At 38.5% G+C, this 10159-nt stretch overlaps 1 long non-coding RNA gene across 1 annotated transcript; it reads left to right on the top strand.

Annotated features, from left to right (window-relative positions):
- Positions 1 to 872: 872 nt before the first annotated feature.
- On the top strand, positions 873 to 4349 carry LOC125804916 (uncharacterized). The gene is made up of 2 exons (XR_007441143.1): positions 873 to 1245; positions 3839 to 4349. It is a non-coding gene; the product is annotated as an uncharacterized LOC125804916 (long non-coding RNA).
- Positions 4350 to 10159: the final 5810 nt, after the last annotated feature.

Raw genomic sequence — 10159 nt, 5'->3', positions numbered from 1 at the left:
CAGGACAACGATCCAAAACGTAGAAGTAAATCAACAACCGGCTTCAACAAAATAAAAAGCGCCTTCTGGAGAGTCCTGACCTCAACCCAATAGAGATGCTGTGGCATCATGACCTCAAGAGAGTGATTCACACCAGATATCCCAATAATATTGCTAAACTGAAGAGAAAAGGTGCAAAGTTCCTCCGGAACATTGTGCAGGTCTGATCTGCAACTACAGGAAACGTTTGGTTTGGTTTTTGCTGCCAAAGGAGGGTCCACCAGTTATTCCGTTATTAACCAGTTATTAAATCCAAAGGTTCACACACTTTTTCCATCCTCACTGTAAATGTTAACATGTTGTGTTCAATAAAACCATGAAAACATATACTTTTTTGTGTGGTATTTGTGTGACTTAAATGAAGATCAGAACACATTTTATGAACAATTTATGCAGAAATCTCAAAGAGTTCACATACTTTTCCTTGCAACTGTAACTGTTGAATTTGTATGTGTTGAACTTGATGGCATGATCTTGTGGTATGTTTATGAGGGATATGGTTCAGGTGTGTTTGTGGCATATTAATTTAAATTTGGTCCAAAATGGTTGATTTGATATATTTTTTGATTGATATACTTATTTGATTGAATCACATAAATGATTATAAAGTATCTTGGATGCACAATTACTGTTATTATTATGTTATATTGAATAAACAGTAATTATTGTTAAAATACAGGATTGTGGCATGTTATATGTTAAACAAAAAAATACAAAATGCAGATTTATTTTCTAATTTATGTTATTAAGAAAATCAATAAAACATTATTTACACAGGGGTGTGAAAATGTCTGCATGTGACTTTTGGTCCACAAGAGACATAATAATGAAAGTAACTGTGAGTATATGTTACATGTACTAAGTATGAATGACCTCATATGTTGACATTGGATAAAAAAAAGCAATGTGTGTGTCTGTGTGTGTTTGTGTAGGACCAGACTGTAGGGGTCTGCCTGGCCTAGCTGGTCCTGTGGAGTTCCTTCTTCATCCCATGCAGACTGTCTCGGACACAAGCTGCCACCCCAACCCCCCTATTTAGGACCCCTTTCCCCCACAACCCCCCCCCCCCTCCATTCTGCGATCGGGCACCCATTTGGCTCCATTGTCTGGGGTGTCCGCACACATCTGTCATGCATGGGCAACATTGGCACTGACAGATCAGCTATTGTCCCCTCAGCCGAGGGGAGGACGCAGCCACAGTTTGGGGTAATTGCTGGTCCTAATTAGTCCGTCACACGCACGCATGCACTCACACACCCACACACACACACAGTACACATATGGAGACCTAAACACACACCCATGCACACACAATTGTTTTTTTAATTAAACACCATCCTGTCTCTAATGAGCAATCCATGCAATCCATATCGGCCCATAAGAACCAAGCCAGACATTGCGGATTTGGAAAAGTTCCACTGGCGCAGACAAAACGGCGAGGTGTCACATGTTGCCATGGATTCTGTAACCTGATGGCAGGAGCTGGATTGGCTCACTGTGGGAATACCCAGGAGCCTCTCTCCACCTGGCCTCCTTTACTCAGCCTGGCTCAGCACAGTTCCACAGGAGCCAGCAGCGCTATCACTGCCTCACACTGCACACACTACACCTGCTCTAATGATCAGCAAGGCCAACGAGGAAAACGTGTGACAATATCAGTGGAAATCACATGAGAATCTGACCTGCTGACCTTAGAAACGTTTATAGAAGATCCAATAGGGGTTTAATGGTGCAAACAGTAAACAATTATGTAGGTTCTTTATTCTAAAGCACATTTAAAATGTGCTGTACACTTTTGATCCAAAGAAAAAAAAACATACAAAGACACCAAAAAAATCACATATTTTTTGAAGTAGATAAAAAAGCGTATGCTGTTTCAGAGTCTCATTGCTTCTGTAAAAAAAAGGCTTGATCCCTCTCAGGCTTTGGCCAAGACTGTGAAACAGTCAGAAACCGCTGATCAAAATACCCCAAAGACCTGGAATGGGAGAGGCTTAAGTATCTAATGTCTAGTAAAATGTATGACAAATAAAAAAAAAATGTAAAAGCATACTAGGCAACAGTGGGTTGGTTTTCTTAAGGGGTGCACCCTACAGGATGAGAGTAAATGTTCACTGTCATGCTGCTGTTCCTCTGGTTCCTCTGGTTCCTAGCCCCGTGATTTATGTCAACCAAATGTGACTACATCCTGTATCGGTTTCTGATTTATGTAGCTCATGGTAAAACACACTTCAAACTAAATCTGCGCCAAATAATTATTGGTAAAGTAAATACACATTATTGGACTTAATTTTTTCAAATAGCAAGCGATGGAAAAGCAGTTATCTAGCTAATCTAGCTATTACCAAAACAGCTGACCTTAAACCACATCCTTAAAAACAGACGGACAAACACCTTAACAAACAGTGACTGCACAAACATGCATAGAATGATAGAAATCATCTCAGTGTTTCTAACAATCAGCCTTTTATCTCTCACCATTTGGCGAAGAGAACCTTGATTCACAGTATGAAATGCATTGACTAACTGGAAAATGTTGCATAGTGTGCCTTTAAACCGAACCCCATAATAAACAGGAAGCCAGTGGAGACAGGTTAAAACATATTGGCATATGGTTAAACCAAATGAACTCTAATTAAACATAAACCAAAGCCTTAAAAACCTAAACATCAATTTAAAACATGAACATCACTTTAACCACAGTCTCCCCAATATCTAATCTTCAGACTAAATAATAAAAAGAAAAGCACAGCATGTTGATTAAAAGACATGGTGGTGGTGCTTTAGTTTGTGTTGTTCTGGTACGAGTAGATCAGACACAGCAGTGCTGCTGGAGTTTTTAAAGACAGTTTCTACTTCTACCTAGCAGCTCCCAATTGTAAAGTTAGAGACAGACATTCATCTGTTGCTGCACAGTTTGTGTTAGTCATCCTCTAGTCCTTCGCCAGGAATACAGGAAGCTATTGGCCAGACATTTCTGGTTGTTGGATTCTTCACAGTGCATCAGCACTGAGGTGTTTAAAAACTCCAGCAGCACTGCTGTGTCTGATCCACTCCTACCAGAACAACACACACAGAACACATGCCAGTGTCACTGCAGTGCTGAGAAAGACCCACCACCCAAATAATACCTGCCTTCTGGTGGTCCTGTTTTGTCCTGATCATTAAAGAACAGGGTGAAAGGAGGATAATAAAGTATGCAAACAAAGAAAAAAAGTACAGTCTTTAATCAAAGAACTTCAAACTGCTCCAAAATGGTGAGTAAAGCTGATAAACTGGACAGTGAGTGGTCATAATGTTCTGACTGGACTGTGTATTATGTTCGCACATAATTCTTCCACAATGCCTCAGAGACATTTAACAACAGTACATTAAACAATAGCACACTTTTTCTGATGTAAGGAAAAGTAATGTTACTTCCGTTTTCACCCAGAGAAATGTTTTTTTTCTGTTAAACAATGAGCATATTATTTCATCAGGTGCTGCTAAATGCACTATGAAAGGGGGATTGCATCATATGCGCTTGGTGGAAAGCAGCCCACAAAGAGACAAGGTGCTCTCTAGAAATAAACCTTACGGCACTCCCTGAAGGAACAATTGGAGACAGAAATTCCCAGATGAGTCTCTGTCTCCGGCAGCTTTAGACAGAGGAGCTCTGTCTGCACTCTGAAAATGTGTGAAACAGATTCCTACACTGAAAAAAAAAATCTTATTTAAATTTGGGAAACCAATTGCTCTAAAAAAAAAGTTAAATAAATATAACAGATATTTTTAAGTAACGTTTACGTAATGTTTTCAGGTATGCAGCAAGGAGAAGCAGAGACGGTGTCACGTCTGGTGCTGTAGGCGCTTCTGTTCCTTCCACTCTGAGCTCCAACGGAGGTTTGCAGTTAGACAACTACACTACCCAGAACGCACCACACGCTGACATCACACACACCTACTCACGTGACACCTCACCTGCTTCCGCCAGGAAGCCCGGAGTACTGATTACCCCAGAGTATTTAAGGACACTTCACGAACACACACTGGTTTCTACCACATTACAAAGCGTTACCTTCTCTGTGATTGTTTTTCTGTGTATGACCTTGCTTTTGTTTTTTCGACGCCGATTTCTGCCTGTACCTCTGATTGTGGATTTACTGTGTTTGACCTGGACTGTTTAACGTTCCCGATTTTTGGATTATCTCTGATGCTGGCTTCCTCGTGTATGAACTCTGGACTGTTTCCCGTTTATGGTATGGTTTATTCTCTGAGGCTTCTCTTTACCGGTGCTCTACTTTGTTTTTGTATCACTACTCTTTATCTGCGAGTGTCTGTATTCTGTGCACACCATGACAGGCGGACATATATGTGAGGTATTTATTAAACCAAAACAATAAAACAAAACAGAACATAAGCGTTAACTCAGTTTAATGTTTAGAGTTGTTCTGACCTTAAATAGCATAGTAACACCGAATTGTACTAAAAAGCTTACAATACTAGCAATAGGGGCATATCGTTTTTACAGTTGATGTCACAAAGTAAGTCTACACCCATTATTCAAAAAAAAAAAAATATGCAAGTAACTTATACTTATATTAAAGGAGAAATGGATTTGGGCTGTACATGTTAACAACTACAAACTTTTGTCAAGGAGCCCGTCTCCATTCACCCCTATAACAGGCTTACAGTGCTAGTGATAGGGGCATAGTGTTACCAATGCGAAGAAATCACTATTTTTACACCACTAACAAGCTCAAAGTAGCTCCTCACTTCATTGGGAGAATTTTGAGGGTCCTGACATATAAACGAGGCCCTGAGAACTTTAAGCGTGCACAGATAGTTTATTAAAAACACTGTTTATACACACAGAACCTTCAGGTATTTCTGCAGGCGCCACCATCTTGAAATCAATTCACAAATGAATTGCATGGAGCTGCTTTAAACTTGGTGTTAATGGTGTAAAAATAGTGTTTTGTTTCCATGGGCAATGATATGCCCCTATCACTAGCATTGTAAGCCTGTTGTAGGAGTGAATGAATATAACCAATATAACCATTTGTTACAGGCATCATTTATTTGCATAATGGGTGAAGTTTAAGTCTGTGCAATTAGCTGTAAAAAGCATTACACAACTAAGCTTGAGTTGATTTAGTAGTTTAATAGTGTCATTGAATGTTGAGATAGCAGTGCTACTGTGTCAGGATGTGCAGAGAGGAATAGAGAACAGTCAGCTGTTCATTGGTCAAAGTCTCTGAAGTCATTATCAAATGAAAATGTATACTTCAATTTTTTGTTGATACTTCCTAATATGTAGTTTGTTACATTTTTCTGTTTTTATGTTCCTTGCTCTCCCTTTTCTGCTGTAAGACTGAGGATCTCTGCACTGTGGGACTGATAAAGAATGATCTTGTCTTATTGTTTGTTTATTTATGTTTACATTAATACATCAATAATGCTGAGATTTGTAGTCTGCTCTTGCATTTCATGTATGACATTTAGACTAGTACTTAGCCTACTGTTCTCTAATGGCTTCTGATTGTTTTTCTGGGAGCATGGCAGATATATTTCTTTAATCTCTTTTTTTCCTTTCTTATTGTGAATTGTCAGTTGTGATGCCCTTCAACTAAGCGCATCTGTGCAGTTTTTTCTTTCCTCTGAAATGCTGGGAGACACTCTTGAGCAGTAGTTTTGAAGGCTGCATGCTTTTACATTTTACAGCAGTGATTTCATCCTGGAAAAAAACATCTTTGCGAAATGAAACATCCTTCGTTAGAACAGAACGGGAGGTTAATTCTTTATTTCCAGCATGAAAAGAAAAACAAAAGATAGAGTTTAAAGGAGGATTTCTGCTGGGTGAAGGACACGGCAGACGAAGGAGTAGGTTGGACTGTGAGAATGCAGCTGGTGGGGTCAGACTCCCACCTGCATGGATGTGTGCGGACACTCAGAAGTCAGAGTCAGAGGGCGAGTATGTGTTCTTCATCGAGGGACAGCGAGATTAAAGCTGAAGCAGAGTGTTGAAAGCAGGAGCACCCGCTGTAGGACGAGTGAGCTGAATTCAATTAATTTATTTTACAGCTGCAGAATCTCCCAAATAGCATACAGTAAACCATAAACACCACTAAGCACTATTGAGAGAGTGGAAACCAATACATAGAGATGCTAGTCTCTTCATAAACATTACTTTTAACAACCAGAGAAACATGGATAATATATCTTAAAATGATTCACATTTTATTCAGAAACTTTACTTCCATGCTTTATGTGATCTACAAAACATAGCATTTTTCTTGGAATAACAGAACAAAGGATTTAATTAATTGATTGAATAACTGAGAATCTAAAAAAACACCACCTTTTACATTCAAGTCCCCCCACAGTTTACATTTTAAAAGTACTGAACCTAAAAATGAATAAACAAATTCAATGCTTTAAAAACTGATTATATGTTCACTTTATTGGAACTTTCAAACTTGCACTCATACGGTTTTAAGGATGAATTGTTTATTTAATGTTTTTCATATCCTTGTATTCAGATTCAAATTTCTCATCTAGCAACTGTCCATAAATCATATTATACAAATATATTGTATTGTGGTCTGGTATAGTTTATCCAAACATAACTGTTTTGCTGTACTACGTTCATACAAAATTACATGCCACTGTACACATCCCATCATACTGGTCCTCAAAGGTCAGGCCCTGTTCCTAATGGATTCACTGATCAAAGGTGTGCTGGTGATTCTGCTCCCAGCTGTGTTCAATACCTGTCCAGTGTACTCAACCAATAAGAGCTTAGAACTGATCCAGGAATAGCACTGATTCTTCTAAACTTAGACCATGAGATCATTAATCATCTTCACATTTCTCCTATTTCCACAAGCAGGCGTTCTGCACTTCAGCACAAGCATAAGCTCTTAATATGACTCATATAGGAGAGAGCCAGAGAGAGAGAGAGAGAGAGACAGAACAGAGTTGGGGCAGGTGCAATGTACAATATATTTTTTCATGAAAAAAAAGCAAGTAAATTCCTTACACTGAATAGAGACCATTAGTAAATGTTATCCAAATTGCATGTTTGCTATTATTATTAATTATTATATAAAAAAAAGAAGTTCACTCCTCTGTACATACAGTCCATATATGCCAAACAAGCCGCTCTTAAAACTGCTTCAAATTCAATCATCTGAAAAAAGTGATTCAGCGTAGACTGCTTTTTTGAGTTCAAATATGTATGGTTGGCTAACTTTTTCAGCTCTTATTGTGTTTTTTTTTTGCCAATATTTACAACAAAAAAGATTATTTAAATACATGTATCATGTCTATTTGAATGTGTATCTTGGTCCTAAAAAATGAAATGCTTATTTTCCAGGAAACATGCAACTACTAAGCACTAATGGCACATAAAACAATTGGCTATATAACAAATAACAAGCTACAATATTGTTCACATCAACACTTTGAAATCTAATGTTCATATCGCTATTGATGTTTTAACTGTACAGCGTGTAGCTCCTTTATCTTTAGGACCATCCCAGCTAACAGAAAACGTTCTAAGAACAATTAGCACTGTTTTAAAAAAGGTTACAGAAATTATGTTTCAGGAACATTCTGAAAATGTGTGATATAATAATGGTTTGCATGACAATGTTATTAGAAGGTTTCTCAGAAAAAGGTCTAACTAGACAAATACTAATGTTATGAGAGCTTTAAAAGTAACATTCCCAAAACTAAAAATAAAACCAAGATAAAAGTGGCGTTGCAGCAGCAAAAACAGGATGTCTAAAAACTTTGAATAAAAACATTCTAAAACGTTTAGAAAACTAAGAATGTTCTGCTAACAGAAAATAGTTGGCAAGTCTACTTAAAGTGCAAATATCCAAACATAGAGCAAAGAAACAATACAACTATTATGATAGATATGAAGGATAGCAGGCACAATACACAGACAGGAGGGTGAAGCATTAACACAGCACTTGTATGACTAGAAAACTGAGGTCTTACATTAATGTGATTATGCATTTGGCTTGTTAACTGATGTTAAATGATTTATCACATACTCTGGAAATTATCTGTTTCTATGGGGAATGGATTACTGTGATGACAGAGACTGTGATGCGGGCAGAGTATACTGAACCAAGCACGGAAAAAGATGATGTCATTGATGCGATGTTCCTGTAAACATACATGGAGGTGCTGTGCCAAATACAGTACAGCACTGCTGTCAGAAAAAGCACCCCTCTTTGGAGCATGTGCTATGTCACCATGTATGTAACCGTCACTGAGATAACCGTCTGCACTTTTATCAAGAAACGCACTCCCGAGAGAGGGTGCTTTTATGGTGGGGGTGCTAAATTCGGCACAACACTGGCTAGCCCACTGAGCAGTGAGTGAATAAAGCGTGCTCGGGCACTGATTGTTTAAATGCAGTGTGAGTGCAGGCCTGCGGAGGGGTGGGAAAGAGGCAGATCCCAAACGTGCCTATTGTGAGTACACCCTTAAAACATCTTAATATGGCACTGTGTGTTTGATTCATGGAAACAATTGTGGACAGTCTTGGAGAGGCTTGGGGAAAAACCTTTGCAGACAGTTATAAGAAATCTACATTGATGTACACTGTGTTTAGCGTATTGTATATCTAGTTGCGAAAGTTGAGAAAGCCTTGAGAAATGTTATCTCTCCCAGATGTGAGAAACATCTGCATTCTATCACATGCAGATTAGTTTCTGACACACATATAGTGTTTAATTGTGTGTGACTATTCTCTCAGCACGTGTGAGTTTGTGTGAACTTGACTCACTAATTAATATCTTGGAGAGAGTGACTCAGGCGCTGCTGTAATCAATCCAGCCTGGGACGGCTCCCGCACGGAGGGAGGATTTCTGCTAATCCCAGGTTTAGTGAGAGATCTAGTTGAGCATATTCTCTGGATTAACGCTACACAGGCATTATGCTCAGGGATTTTTCCCTCAGCCCATCTGTGGCGTTCACACATTCACAGCAGAGGAGAGCTGAGATGAATGAGCTACTGTGTCTCAGTGTGTTTATTTTCCAGCGTTTAGTTAACGCTAATTTAGTTTAGTTAGAATGCTAAGTATACAATTAGCGCGTGACTAACAATTCCTTTACATGATCTCAACAGTTGCTGTTGTCTAATAAGCCTTCCTTTTCTTTTTATTCGAGTTTCAAAAGAGGAATCACTATTAGAATGTGTTTGGATCTCTGTGTTGTTCTCCTCAGAGCAGAGCTGTTATTTACTGATGGTAATATTTAACCTGGAATAGTGTATCAGCACAGGCAGCATGTCTCCAAAATCAAAACCTCAGAACGAGACTGTACACACCTGCAATCTAGTCAGTATTGCACTCTTTAAATATTATGGAGCCCTATTTTAGCGAACGATTTAGGGCGTGTCAGTGTATCTTTGCTATCATAATGTCAGGAAAAATATGCCTTGCTAATTATCTTAAATAATGATGAGTGCGTTTTGGACGTTACACGAAATAAACCAGTTATTGTGTCACTTGCCATTCTCTATAAGAGCCAGGATCGCTCGGATTTGGTGGATTGGTATTTTTATGGCACAGCGCTTCGGAGCATCTCAGGAGTGGAAACTAAGATGCTCATTTACGCTGAGAAAGTGCGTGAGCAGGTCATTTATGGGAGCAGCAATGTTATTTTATTTAATTCTGTATTCTGTTTATTGTTAATGTAAAAGTTGGGTTTGGCAAGGCATGAAAATAGACTGTTCGCGTGGTGTAGAATAGCAATGAGCATTGCGACGCACCTTGTGCAGGGTGTGAGAAAGAACCCTATGTCTATTTTTATTTTGTATACAGTGTATTTTACATATTGTTGTATTTTTGATTGCTGTGTTGCTATCAAACATACCTGAAGTCCTCTTTCCAAATGAAATGTCCTTTTAGAGAGGTATTGCTAATATAATAGAACTCTCTGGAGTAGATAAATCAAAAATGCAAAAAGCAGGTTAATGCAAAAAGCAGGTTAAACCCCCTTTTTATAGTTTTTTTTTTTAGAATTTCTGAATTAAAATGAAAGAGCAGGTATGTAATGCATGTGTTTGTCCATAAAATGAATGCAAAATTACATTACCTCAGGACATGGTTGTAAATAA

This window comes from Astyanax mexicanus, chromosome 1 (genome assembly GCF_023375975.1).
Source record: "Astyanax mexicanus isolate ESR-SI-001 chromosome 1, AstMex3_surface, whole genome shotgun sequence".
In the NCBI taxonomy this organism is placed as follows: Eukaryota; Metazoa; Chordata; class Actinopteri; order Characiformes; family Acestrorhamphidae; genus Astyanax; species Astyanax mexicanus.
This window is presented reverse-complemented; position numbering and strand designations above follow the sequence as displayed.